The sequence below is a fragment of the Fundulus heteroclitus genome, chromosome 20 (assembly GCF_011125445.2).
Source record: "Fundulus heteroclitus isolate FHET01 chromosome 20, MU-UCD_Fhet_4.1, whole genome shotgun sequence".
NCBI lineage: Eukaryota > Metazoa > Chordata > Actinopteri > Cyprinodontiformes > Fundulidae > Fundulus > Fundulus heteroclitus.
In genome coordinates, this window is record NC_046380.1 from 23,494,110 (window position 1) to 23,508,013 (window position 13,904).

At 41.0% G+C, this 13,904-nt stretch overlaps 1 protein-coding gene across 1 annotated transcript in view; it reads right to left on the reverse strand.

The window, feature by feature from the left end:
* The window catches only part of tex264a (testis expressed 264, ER-phagy receptor a), a 102,101-nt gene that overhangs the window by 84,840 nt on the left and 3,357 nt on the right, over positions 1-13,904 (reverse strand). The window lies entirely within an intron of this gene.

Sequence of the window (13,904 nt, forward strand, 5' to 3'; positions counted from 1 at the left end):
CAACAGGGAATATACATGAATTATTAGTATCCCCAAAATTTGAGCCCTTCAGCTTGCCCAACAATATTTTCATATTACAGGTTCAGCGGCAGGACAGCACTCCTGAGACCAGCTGAGCTTGTTTGTCTCGCTTAATGCCACTAAAAGAGAGCAGACGCAAGTTGACAGTGGTGCTTGATCTCACTGACTCTGAGGTAACTCTGCCAGCTTTATGTCTGGTAACGTGCCCACATGTCGGCATGCAGATGTGACGGAGGCATGGGGAACAGTCGCAGAGCCATCCGTCAGTCAAACGGATCTGACAGAGAATTTCCCACTTTGCGTCGGCTCGCAGACAGTTGCTCACAGCCACAGATGGAGAGTGGGAGCTGTTGTTGCAGGAGCCCTTTTTGTCGCTGGGCTTCATGTTCCAGCTCACCGCGTTCTAGATTCTGCGACATCATTTGAAATGTCGGACGTTGTGCGTTTCCAAAAGCGCTGAAATCAAGAGGAGGCTCTTAAAAATCAGAGAAAATTTGTTCGGAAATTACCATTCTGGTTAAAAGACAACAAAAGCATTCACAGAGTTACGCAGTAACATATGAATGCAAGTAGAACTTCATTTTTAAGACGGTGTTTAACTCTCAGCCTTGCAATGAGAGGTAAAACAGAGGTAAACAGTTTTCAGTGCAGTCTTGTGAAGGGCAATAATAGCTGTTTATAAAATGTTGAGCCAGAAGACAAGACCAAAAGGAGGACTAAAAAAGGAACATTATTATAATGATGATTTCTCTTCTTGTGTTTGTGATTGGACTCTGTACTTTCTCCGCTTTGTGTTAAGCACCAACCTTTTAATTGAAACGTCACTATGTGCATGCACAGTCCGCCCAGTCACAAAGATCAGGGCGACACGCTGCCATAAGCAATGAATAAAAAAAAAATAACTATCATGGGAGGCAATCAAAGTTCTGGAAGGCATGGTTAAACTTGAAAGTCTAAAATACTATGAGGTGTGTGACCAAGTATTTTTAACCCATTCAGTACAGACAACATTGCTTTGACCCTGCCCAATAAACACATCCCTACATAATGATGTCGCCACTATATTTCTCTATAGGCATGTTATTATTTATTCATTTTTTTACAGAAAAGAAACATTTTGGTTTTCAGTTGTTGAAATGTTTACCTTTGGACTCATCTGAGTGGATTTTGTCACAATTATCACAACTAACAGCTGTCCTGTCGACCCATTCTTCCACCTTATGCCTTCTTGACTTCTCCTCTGACTAATGCTCTCCTCCAAGCCTGGTGGAGGACAATCTCTTGGTAGACTTGCAATTATGCCATCCTCTTTCCATTTTGACAAGCATCTCCCGTTCCAACCTCAAGCCACAATATTTTTTAGCTTACACCTTTTAACATTGATACTAAATGCTGATTTTATTTCATTTAGAGCTTCCACATACTGTATTCCAACAGTGCGGTTAAATATTGCGATAACGATTTTGGTTGACCTACATTTTTCCCTTTCTCGTTCTTTTTTTTTTTTTTAACTTCATAATTTCCCCAAACTCTCCATCAGCTTTAGGACCTTGGTCCATAAAATCCTGCATCAGATGTCGGCACCGAGTGCAGCAACGGTCCATCCAACTAGCCGACATGTTATTGGCATGCAGAGCGTGAACGCGTGGCATTTAAAGTATAATAGCCTACTACAGATTGAATCATTGGCTGGGAGTTGGGATGGCAACATTGCACACTTTGATACTACAATTCAACATATTGTGCAGCTTTCATTTTTTTTCCACTCCAACCCACGGGTTAAACGTGATTTTTTTATTTATTTTTTTTTAACCACAGTGCCTTGCCTGGGAATGGGCTCCGACTCGCCTGCTGCTGGTTTCTGCCGTGTGACCAGAGCCGTCTGTGGAAGGATGGCACAAAGTGGGCACAGATGGGAGCCAGCCACACTCATCTTCATGTCCCTCCCCACCATCCTCGCATAATTATCACATCTAACCTCGCAACGCTCTCTCTCTCCCCTCGCATCTCATTTCTCACATTCTGGGATATTTTTTGCTCTCGGTTGCTACAGCGCGGCGCGGTTTTCGCCGTCCCGCGTCGTTCTGACAGCACTTCCTTTTGTCGTAACTCAAACCTAGTTGACCTATTCCATCAGTGCCCCTTAAAAAAAATCTGTGTTACATGGCTGATAACAGTGACCGACGATGTCTGTTCGGCGTGAGAAACATTACCGTCACCCGACAGGGCTCTACGTTGAGCCAGAGAACAGATCACCTGCCTCTGACGGGTAATTACTTATTCCAGCCGGCAGGAGGTTTACCCACATCTGTTTACAAAGAGGCCATGAGTCACTGCAAACAAAGACAGCCGTGCAGCTGCGTTAGCATTGTCGGAATAAATTACTGCCACACTGCAACGAAATACAGACCTACGGTGGCTTGCAGAGGCATTCGCACCAAATGCACATTTTTCATGCTACAACAACCTTGACGGTACTTTATTGGGATGTTATGTGACAAACTGACATACCAAAATGAGGAAGGATGAAAATAACTGTCATGTTAAAAAAAAAAAATCTTTTACAGCTTTCTTCCAGGACTGGCCTGTATTTAGCGCCATCCTGCTTCCCATCAACTCAGACCAGTTTTCCTGTCGCTGGTTTAGGAGAAGCAGCCCCGCAGCATGATGCTGCCACCCCCATTGTTTTACCATGGGGACAGCACGGACAAGGTGATAACCAGTGATCAATTTCCTCAACACACAGTGGGCCCCAAAGTTTCCTTATGTTCTCATCTGACAAAAGCACCTTTGTCCACATTTTTTGCTGTGTCTCGCACAAAGCGTAGACAGCACTTCTTATCGTTTTCCTCCTGCTACCCTTTTAAAAAAGGCTAGATTTGTAGAGTGAAAACATAGTTGTCTTGTCAAGAGATACCCCGTACCGGAGCTCCAGATCTCCACAGCTGCGCAGAGGTTTCAACAGATCTCTTGGCTGCCACTCTGATTAATGCTCTTCTTGCTCAGCGGCCATATCAGTTGTCATACTCTTTTAGTTTTCAGATTGATTGTACAGGCCTCCGTGATATGTTCACAACCTGGGATACTGTTTTATACACAACTTCATCCCTGACTTGTCTGCTGAGCAAGGTTGTTGACTGATGTTCTCGAACAAACATGTGATGTCTTGACAGAAAAGCTGGGTTTATCCTGGCAATGAATTAATAACACACGGGTCAATTTCACTCAATAATTAGCTGAAGTCGTTTGGACTGGATTTCAATTAAGGGTGTCAGAGCTATGGGACAGAATACATGCATGCACCAGATATTTGTAAAACAAAGAAAAATAACTTTCAATTTTCTTTCTTTTACTTAAGCACTATGCTCTGTCGGTCTATCACATAGTATCGCAATAAAATCCGCCTTTGGTTGCAAAGTGACAAAATGTGAAAAAGTTGAAGTGTAGAAATGTTTTTTTGCATCATTTATGCTAGATAACTAGCATTCATTTCATCTGTTTAAAAAAAATAAAAAAATACGGTGCGAGATTTAGCAGTTCTAACACCACTTCGGACCCTGATCACAACTGCAATAAAAGCAATTGCGGAACAGCCCATTGTGACTTTTTTTTTTCTTAGTCTGGCTTTCTTTGTTTTCGTTTAGAGTGATTTATATGAAGGGATCGCTCAGGATCCCCGCCTCTCTCCGACATGGATGCATCAAGTGGATTGGTCTGTCAGCAAGGCTTCTGCACAGACCTACTCCCTGTCAACACTGCTGGTCTTAGATAAGACGCAACAGCAAGCTTCCAAAACACAGAGAAGGATAACAACTGTCCTCCCACAGTCCCCTTCCCTTCGCTATCTCATATCTCGCCGCATCTCCTGCTCTCCTCGCTGATGGACTAGAGTGTGTTAGCCAAACCAGTAGTTCGCTAATGATATCATTCAGGCCTCCAGCTATCATTCACATCCCACACAGTGGCAAGTACAAACAGCCACCCCGACTGCATCTCATCTCTGCTTCCCTCTAGATAACACACCCCAGAGACAACAGACAATTAGGAAAGGGAGGAACATCACTCCGCGCGCTTGACTCGTCTGGTCTTTTCGACCGCTGTTGTTTTGTTTGTGTCTGAAATTCTGCAGCTACGAAAAGGGGAGAAATTTGTTAGAGGCTGCTGTCCGTGCCGGCGGAGAGGTGTTTCATCCAAGAAAAAAAAAAGAAGAAAGAAAAAAAGGCGGTGGGTGGGCGAATTCATTTTTCACAGGTAGCTGAGGGAAGCCGGCTGGGACTTATGAGGCCTGAGTGAGCGGCAGAGAGTGTTAAATAATGGGAAGGCTGTGATGCTTTTACCTCAGAAACTGAACACTGACGTATTATGTTTCAGAGCCAGGCTGTCAAAAAACTGATTCATTTAACAACACCTTGTGAGGGCCTCTGTGAACAGTAAAGATATGTACAAAGACCATGGAAACCAGGTGAAACTGTGGCATCTAAACTTTAAAAGGTGGCTCTGCAACACATTGTACCATTCTTCCAGTTCCCTTAAGCCAAGTCTTGTGGGTCTTGTTGGAAGAAACATTTAAACGCAATTTTTTGCTTCAGGCTGTTATGGTTTCATTCGAATGGATACATAGATAGAAAAACAAAAATACATCTGACAGAAACAAGTCTTCATTACGTGACAAATGACTACGAACTTTCGTTTAAATCAGACATCTACACTAGATATGGTCCGTTTACGGGACACTTTTCAAAAGTTAAAGTTTCAACAACTAAAAATGTTCATTTTCACAGTCCATTTAATGAGATGCCAGAGAAAATAGCTGAGTGATCAGCTTTTTTTTTTGCCTGTATGGAGGGTATGAGTGCAGTGCTGCCCCTCCCCCACCCGTTACTGTACACTGCCGCTCAGCTGGCTGAAAGGTGTCTACAGTGCTGTTTGGAAATAAAACAAAAGGCAGCCACGGTTAGGATGCAAAGAGCAACAAACATCCCTCATGTTACAGTCTGATGTTTTAAAGCTACCGTTTGCCAAGCAACAAGTTGGAAGTCTGTTAAGCTGCAAAATGCCGTCTGGCTACCTCTGCAGATAGCTTCACTAATTACCCCGCATATATCAGCCAGTGTGATCACTAACAGGTTGGTTATTGATTCTATGAATGATTATTTCAGATAGAATCCTTGAATTTTAATCAAAGAAACAACACTTATTCTAAATGACAACATTGTTTTTCTAAAAAAATTTCCCTTCAATCTTTTTACTGAGTGCAACTAGAGTGTGTTGGTTAAGCAAAACTAAATTACCTTTCACATAGATTTTTTTATATAGATTTGAGAAAATCATTTTATTGTGACTGGGAATATTTTTAATACAAAAATATTAAGACACGTTAAAAATTTCTATACATGATGAAAAGACATAAAATATCAGGCCTCTCCACCGTTTGTGTGCTTCATAAATGGTTCTTGGTTTGCCCTTGCTGGGGAGAGGAGGAACATGCATCCATGTCTCTTAATGAGTAAGAAGGACGCTCGTTTTTCAACCATTGCATGATGCAACTTCTTTACCCAAAAGTTACTTTTCTCCTCAAAGAGGAGAGGCAATCTAAGCCCCAATTCGTTGATGTGTCCGAGAAGAGGACGATGAATTTATGAGCTACTGGAGAGGTTGCACGTTAGGGTTACCTTTGGAGTTGCCTTTCAACACCATTTGTTTTTGTTCTGAGTTGCTTCTGCTCACAGCAGTTTCCATTTAAAGGCTCTGTGGAAGTGTTGCACCCCCTGCTCTAATGATTTTCAGAGTTACGTGGTAACTTTTGAGCTCAGTAAAGGACGGAGATGCAGACAAAGTCTTCACTCCATCTCACTTTATTCAAAAGAACGGCAAACCCTCCTCTGCAGACAGAGAAAAACAGTCGAACTTCATCGGATTCAATAAGCTGTAGTGTATTCAGTATTAATACTTGTACCACATTAGCAAAGTTTTTTTTTTTTTTAAATGGAACAATAACAAAGATACTAACTGGGAAATATGATTATTTTCACCTCTTTAACTACATTAATTGTCAATACTTTTAAACTGTTGATTTTGCCCTGTGTATGAAACACTGTTTAAATGTTCTAATCGTTTTAGCCTGTCACAAAAGCCAGCATATTTGGGAAAAAAGTTCCAAAGAGAAACACTGATTAAAATAAAATGGATCCTCTTTAAGACAAATTAAACCTTCTATGTAGGAAGTTAAAAACTGTCAGACAAAAAGTAAAATAGTTATTTATTTACAACTGGAGTATGGTATACTTTAGCCTTCATGATGTGGTTGACAAAGGCGGCTTGTCATTATGACAGATTAGACTTTATGAAGCATTGGCACATGAGTTTCCCATCATACCGCAGTCAATGAATTAGCCATCTCAACATTTGTTTTTAAATATGACTGTATCACATTAACATGCATTATGACTCCCCAACAACAGTAATTATTGTATTTCTATAAAGCGCCCAGTTAAAGGGACCAACTGACAGCTGAAGGACAAGACATTGGTGCTTTTGCTTCTCCTGGAGCGATTTCTGGTCCGGCTCAGTCGCTGCTCTGACACAGACGGTGTTTAACACGAATCTGCGAACAAGCAAACCTGACAAATGATGAGCGAGTGGAACAGAACAGGACACAAGGCTCCATCTCTCAACAAGAGTTGTCTCTTGCTTCAGTGTTTCAGAGTGGGGAGGCTTCTCAGCTGACTGGCAGCTAATCGATGCCCTACCATCCCCTACCTCAACCACCCGCAGGAAGGTAAACTAGCAAAGAAACAGCCACCAGGAGGGAAACTCGAATATACAAGGCTGCACAGCACTTGGGCTGCCATTGTAACATGAAATTTGGCCTTCTCCCTTTTTTTAAACTCACTGCTTTCGTGCAAACTTCAAATGCTGCAGCAAGTTTCTGCATTGCCTAACCAGCAGACGTTGACCAGCCGCAACTTTTTCTAGTAAAACCTTCTTGTTGTGATGGGAGTAATTGGTTTTACGCTTTTGCATCAGAGGAAGAGAGTGTATTATCTAGCAGTGTATATTTGAAATGAACCCAAAGCAGAAAGACATTAATACTGTTTACTTATTTATTACAAGTCCGATCGTTATCGCAACATTCACCAGCTATTTCTCATATTGCATGGTTTTATAATATTGTACAGTCTTATTTGAAATGGATGTAAGGTCCAAAGTAAGTTTTAGCACATCATGTTTAAGTTAAAAACATATTTCAAATAACATCCCACATGTGGGAACTCTGGAACATCACAAAGGAAGATCGCTTGTTGATTGCCAACTGCCACGTTGCCAGGTCTGAAATCTAATTTTCTATGGGTATAAATAATTTGGGTAAGTGTAAATATAAAAATCAAAAGAAAGTCTCATTCTTTTAAGGGTGCAATTGTTATAACCTAAACAGAAGGGTGATTTGTACTTTCAATACAAGTAATTTTGTAAGGCTACAGCTATCGATTATTTTAATAACCAATTAATCTATAGATTTTGTTATTAATCTATAAAGATATATTCTTAGTGAATTAATTTACCTCAAGAAACAACTGTTTTAAAGTAAAAAAAAAACATTTATTGCAAATTTTCAATGCAATGTAAATGGAAAAAACCTAAAAAAAAAAAAAGTTAATTCAATGCTCACATTGCCATTTAATTTAATTATTATGGCCTTATAAAGAATTATCCCTGTTTGGCAAATCAGTAGACAATATAACTAAGACTACTAAATGATTTTTCAAATTAATTAATCTGCTGACAATTTCTTCGATTAATAACCGGATAACAAAATGTGCTTGGTAGTTTTTTTTTACATAATTTGAACCAGGTGACGCTAAAACGAGGAGTTTTGCATAGAGCACATTTAGAGACAATGAATGGTTTTCATCTTAAATGCAAAATGTCTAGATTTTTTTGTACCGCTCTTGATTAATTAATGCTCTGACTGACCGAGATGTTCTCTCAACAAATGGCATGTTTTAGAGTCTGTATACTCCAGTTAAATGGTTCAATTCGATAAAGAAATTAGTCAATTATTTCAATAAATGATTAATCCGATTTTTTCAGCCCTACAAATTTGTTCGATTTTTGATAAACAGTGAACCATGTTGAGTTATGGACAGTAAAAATAGAGTAAGACTCTACACTCTTCAATACAGTTTGCAAACAAACAATGAAGCTCATTTTAAAATAGTAGCACAAAACTAATATTAAGCTAATGAACACATAATTGCTTTTAATGAATGTGAATATTAAATTGAGGGTTATTCTAATTAAACATCAATATGCCACCATTATGAAAAAGGCCCTTAAAACTATCCAAATCAGATTACATCTGCAGTGACGTGCCGACGTGTGGACCCCAAATGCCCTCAAAGTCAAGATCCAGTGGAAGTCTATTTTTCTGCCTTGCTCTCACCATTTACAGCTCGGTCCCTTCAGGCTGCGCTCAGACTGAGCTAGTAATTACACGTGGCATCCTGGGAGTTCTGGCATGTATAATTACTGGTGAGGATAGGCAGGCTGCTGGAGGCAGGACCCAGTTTTTCCCTTTGCCACTGTCGTGGAGAGGGTTTACTGCTCCTTGGCCAGCTGGACACGGCGTGGCACTCGTCCAGCCAGATGTCACAGAGCGAGGAGTTAACATGAGGATGAATAAAATCTCCCACCTCCTGCACAAACGCACCTCCGTTCCTGTCACTCTCTTCCTCATCTTCCCCGCTGGGTGCTCCAGCGATGAGTATTCTGCGGCGCGTTTCGATAAGCTGTGCATCACTGGCTAACAAGCTAAGCCTTGCCGCAAGATTGATACTACAAGACATTTAAACAGAAGAAAATAAGATCTGATATGTTACAATAGGATTACGAACAAACCAAACTCCACTCTCCCAGGCCCACAGCAGCGTCTCATGGTACGCATTGTACACTGTAAACCTTGCTTGTACCAGGTTGGGCCGTCATTTACCATCAGAACAACCTTAATTTCTTTGTGCATGTCAGAAGATAGCATCGATGTGATGTGGAGATGTGGAGATCTGGTGACCGCCGAGGCCACCGGAGTGGAGTGACCAGTGATTTGAGCTTCGTGCATTATACTGCCAGAAGCAGCCATCAGAAGATGAGTCCTAAAAGGGACGGACACGATTAGCAGCAAAGAGCAGTTATACTGTGGTATTTAAAAAAAAAATGCTCAGTTGATGGTAACGGCCCAACAAAAATATCCCTCACACTATTTTATCACCGTTGCTACAAGGCAAAATGGATTTGTGTTTTCTAAGCCAATCGTTTGGTGAGCCAGTGCAAATTGTAGCCGTAGGTCTCTGCTCTAAGATGACAGGAGTGATACCTGCTGAGGTCTTCTGCTGCTGTAGCCTATCTGCTTTAAGGATAAATGAACTGAGTTGCTTGTTTCTGTTTGTTTTGCCAAGTATTTAAACGCCTATTTAAAAAAAAAAAAACGGTGGCCAATGAATATATGTCCATAATAGGCCTAAATCAGGAACACCGACTTGTCAAAATATCCCAACATTTTTAGTTTATGTTTTAAAACCACAAACCTTTTCTGTCATACTGTACCGGTTAAAAGTCCTTTTTAAGGGATGCCAGAGAAAGTGTTAGACTGACCAGTTTTCTCTGGATTTATAAGGCTTAGAGGTTAATTAGAATTGATTTTATCTGTGACAAGACATTAAACCATGCTACATTTAGAAGCAGTTTTTCCACCCAAAGGCAGTTGAGCAAAAGGCTAATTTGCAGAATTTACAAGACAATTTCGTTTGTCTAGAAAAAGATCGGGTCGTGCAAAACATGGACTCATGCAGTAAAAGCTAAACGAAAATGACCTATTGCTCTAATTAAGGTACTTTTATTTCAAACCACGCTTCACAAGCTAACATAGGCACATCTGATAACGCTTAGTGAACAAACGACTCGAGTCCTAAACCAATCAAATCTGTTTTATAAAACAAATTTGATTGACTGTCAACTAATTTACCAGCTTTACCAGTTTTTATCTCCTGAACATTAAGTGCAGTAGCAGCTTATTCTCTAGCTTTGCTTGTTTCTGAAAACACAACATATAATAAATGTCAATAACATCATTATAGCTGCAATAATCAATAGGTTATAATATTTCAACAGAAGTAGGAATTCATAGAGAGAATCTCATACCAGCCTTTGGTTAGACCAGATATATGAGAGAGGCCGCCCGGGTGCAGTCTTGCATAACATTGACTTAAAAACCTGTGGGACTACGCTCCAGAGCATCAGTGTGTTTATTTCTCATTTTATATCCAATTTTAAAAGCGGCACCTTCTTACCACGAGCCTCCCTTTCATGTTGCTGTTGACGAAAGACCGACAAGCAGCAGTAAAATGGTAGTAAATTTTACCGGGGAGTGCAGGGATGCTCGGCGCTCTGATCTGAAATTCCGATTGATGAGCGGGATCACTGCACGGCTCCCAAGGTGGGTGAAAATACTGCCAATTTTACACCACCATCCTCCGCAGCAGTTCCCCACACCTTCCCTCATTTCTCACTGCCACTCCCAGAAATGTCTGTAAATTTCCACCTCCACCTTGCCAAGAGGGGGGGAACATGCAGTCTGGTATAAAAACAGAAGGTTACAGGTGTCAGGTGCGTCTCCTGCACAGTTCCACGAAGCAGATCATCTAACAGAAAGCTTTAAAAAAAACATAAACTCAGATATCCCGCTTATTACTCCTACAGTGACAATAAAATAGGTGTCCAAATGTCTCCCTCTCTAATGCTTTCTTCTTTAATTTCTCATTAACAAATCATCTGAACATCCTCCAATGTCCACACTTCTTCTGGAAATGCCTTGCAAAACAGCAAACAGGCAGGACACATGTAGATTCTCCACATTTTCTTTCTTTTTGCAAGATAACAAGGATCTAAAACAAACAACAATAAAAAAACAATGAGTTTTTTTGTTTTACTTTATCCTGTGATTAATTTGTTCAATACTTATTCAAGAGCTCGACTACACCAGAGCACAAGCAACTCTGCGGCGGATGGTTACTTCAGTGAAACATTTGTTGTTGTGGGTCATGATGACTCGACAGGTTAACCAACCTGCTAAGCCACTGACTATGTCAAACCTTTATGACAGGTCGTTTTTTTAAAAACAGTCACGGGCGTTTATGCAATCAGACACAGTATGTGCATCACCATAAACAAGCAGCAGAAATGGGATTAATGCAATCTTTGCATCAAAAGCCCAACTCACCAGCAGACCAGTCAAAGCATTCAGCAACATCATAAAAAAAAAGCCACAAACACAAAAACTGATTCAAAGAACGCTCTTAGATTGGTTAATGTGGGTTAGCTTTGAATCTTCATACTCAGGACCAGCACCTAGTAGCTTTCCTCATGCTCTTTAAATAAAGACTAAACAACAGCTGGAATAATAAGTAACTATGAATGAGCTGCTGATAACCAGAGGGATCGAGTGGCAGAGCTGACAGATAAAGACCACCAAACTAAGGTAGCGGTGATCGTCTGCTTGTCCGAGTGTGAAATTCTGTTTTATTTCGTTAGGGCGAAACTGGCTGAGGAATGACTCACATTTCCTTTGCCATTTTAAGAATTTATGTTCAAAAGATCCCCTGCCTCCTGCATGAACTCCACCATAATGCCAATGATGCCATCTAGTGTCCACGGGTGGCACCAGCTTGCAGCAGTCAGTATAGAAACTATTCAAACTTTTAAAATACCTCTGCAAGAAATGATATGAACAGACACAAAAAAGCACATTCGAATTCTGATGTCAAGTATGATTTTTAACTGAAAAAGTACAAACTGGTGATTTCTAACATTTGCATCATCCGTGGTTATTAAAGGTGTAAACACGCCAATCATCAAGTTTGAGCAATTTTCTTTTTTTTAAATAGATAAATAAAACTTTCCCTGCAATTAGTATATACCATTTACAGTTCAATTAAAATCTGTTGATATGTGGTATAAACAATAAAAAAGGTGCAATAACCTTATTACATAGGTCTACACACCATGATACCTGGTTAAAGCACTTTTGTACATAGTTTCAGCACCGAGACGTCTTTGGTAGCCATCTGTCTGGATCCCACATCATCACTAGTTCATATATGCCTTCTTTACTTTGCAAAAGTCCTTCAATGCTGAGTGTCATTCTCACGCAGAAACACAAGATCCTGCTTAATCTTTCAGTTTCTGAGTCAGTGTGGCTGTCAGCATCGATTTAGTTACATAGCAAACAACACGGACTATAGAGCTGAAAAAACAAAGCAATGAAAATATTCTCATGGGAGCAATAAAAATAAGCGAGTGATAGTTTTCAAAATCAATTAAACAAAGCAGAAAATAGTTAAAATAGAATCTATAAAGTTAAGAAGTCAAAAGTGAAAAATTATAGAGTAGAGGTGTTTGTCTCAAAGCCCCTTAAAAATCAGTTGTTATATGGATTGATCAATCATGCCAAAATTCTTGGAAGGTGCGACGATCACCTCTGACTTTCTGTTTGTGGGTCATAACCTATTGTTTGACTGCAGTGTTCTAACAGATATTTATCATTAAATGACCAACGATCCAATTATATTTATGCGAAATTAAAATATTGATCCATATTGTCATTTTTACAATACACCGTTATCGTAAAAAATAAAGCGGGAGCGCTGTGAGAGTCGTGTTCTTTGACTTCTCCAGCGCTTTCAACACCATCAGACCGGTGCTGCTGTGGGAGAAGCTGGAGGACGCTGGGGTGGACAAACATCTAGCTGCCTGGACCATGGACTACCTCACTGACCGCCCTCAGTACGTGCGGCTGAACGGCTGTCAGTCAGAGGTGGCACTCTGCAGCACCGGGGCCCCCCAGGGCACCGTCCTGTCTCCGTTTCTCTTCACCCTCTACACCTCAGACTTCACCTACAACACAAACAGCTGCCACCTTCAGAAGTTCTCTGATGACTCGGCCATTGTGGGCTGTGTGTCTGAGGGGAACGAGCTGGAGTACCGGTCAGTCATCATGGACTTTGTGGACTGGTGTGAGAAGAACCATCTGTGCTTAGACACCAGTAAGACCAAGGAGATGGTGATCGACTTCAGGAGAAGACACCCACCTCAATCACCTGTGAACATCCAGGGGCAGGACATAGAAACTGTGGAGAGTTTCAAATACCTGGGTGTTCACGTCAATAATAAGCTGGACTGGACTCATAACACCGACGCCCTGTATAAGAAGGGCCAGAAACGCCTCCACCTCCTGAGGAGGCTGAGGTCCTTTGGAGTGAGCAGGCCCCTGCTTAAGACCTTCTATGACTCTGTGGTGGCCTCAGCCCTCCTCTATGCTGTCGTCTGCTGGGCACCTGGCAGCGCAGAGCTGCTATGGAACCTATGTTTCATTCTGAGGCTCATGTCAAGACTCCCTGTTTGGTGTTTAATGAACCATAAAGGTGGGTCGCCAACCTCAACTTTAGGAAGCACTGGCGTCAAAACATTCAAAAGCAGCTAAAACAAGCCATGTGAACCTCTATGGGAGGATTAGAGCACTGCAACCTAGCGCTGAGTAACATAAAACCAGCAATTACTGTAAGGAAGGAGGAATCTCAGCTCTCAGCCAAAGTTCAGTCATATGAAGAGGCTCAGTTTGACTTTGCTCCTCTGGTTGGTGGCAAGTGATTTACAAAATAAACCAAGGGGAACATCAAATAATTAAGGTCTTAGATCTTTTCTATGCTTTAATCCTTCAGACATTTGCTTAAACCTGCAATGACATGTGGAAGTGTTATGCAACCAGTTTTATGGACCGATAACCAACATGGAGGGGGGGGGGGGTCATCCCAGACTAAACAGTCCTTGTAAAG